The sequence below is a fragment of the Nematolebias whitei genome, chromosome 17 (genome assembly GCF_014905685.2).
Source record: "Nematolebias whitei isolate Nwh7 chromosome 17, NemWhi1, whole genome shotgun sequence".
Taxonomy (NCBI): Eukaryota; Metazoa; Chordata; class Actinopteri; order Cyprinodontiformes; family Rivulidae; genus Nematolebias; species Nematolebias whitei.
The window spans coordinates 37,742,124-37,742,366 of record NC_056514.1 but is presented as its reverse complement, the minus strand read 5'-3'; the positions used below and the strand labels follow the sequence as shown (position 1 = coordinate 37,742,366).

General features: G+C 25.5%; 1 protein-coding gene across 1 annotated transcript in view; it reads right to left on the bottom strand.

Annotated features, from left to right (window-relative positions):
- The window catches only part of meox1 (mesenchyme homeobox 1), a 14,537-nt gene that overhangs the window by 13,309 nt on the left and 985 nt on the right, over positions 1 to 243 (bottom strand). The window lies entirely within an intron of this gene.

Genomic DNA, 243 nt, shown 5'->3' with positions numbered 1-243 from the left:
ATATGCACTACTATATATAGTTACTCATATATGCACTACTATATATATTTACTCATATATGCACTGCTATATATAGTTACTCATATACGCACTACTATATATAGTTACTCATATACGCACTACTATATATAGTTACTCATATGTGCACTACTATATATAGTTACTCATATATGCACTACTATATATATTTACTCATATATGCACTGCTATATATATATTTACTCATATATGCACTACTATATA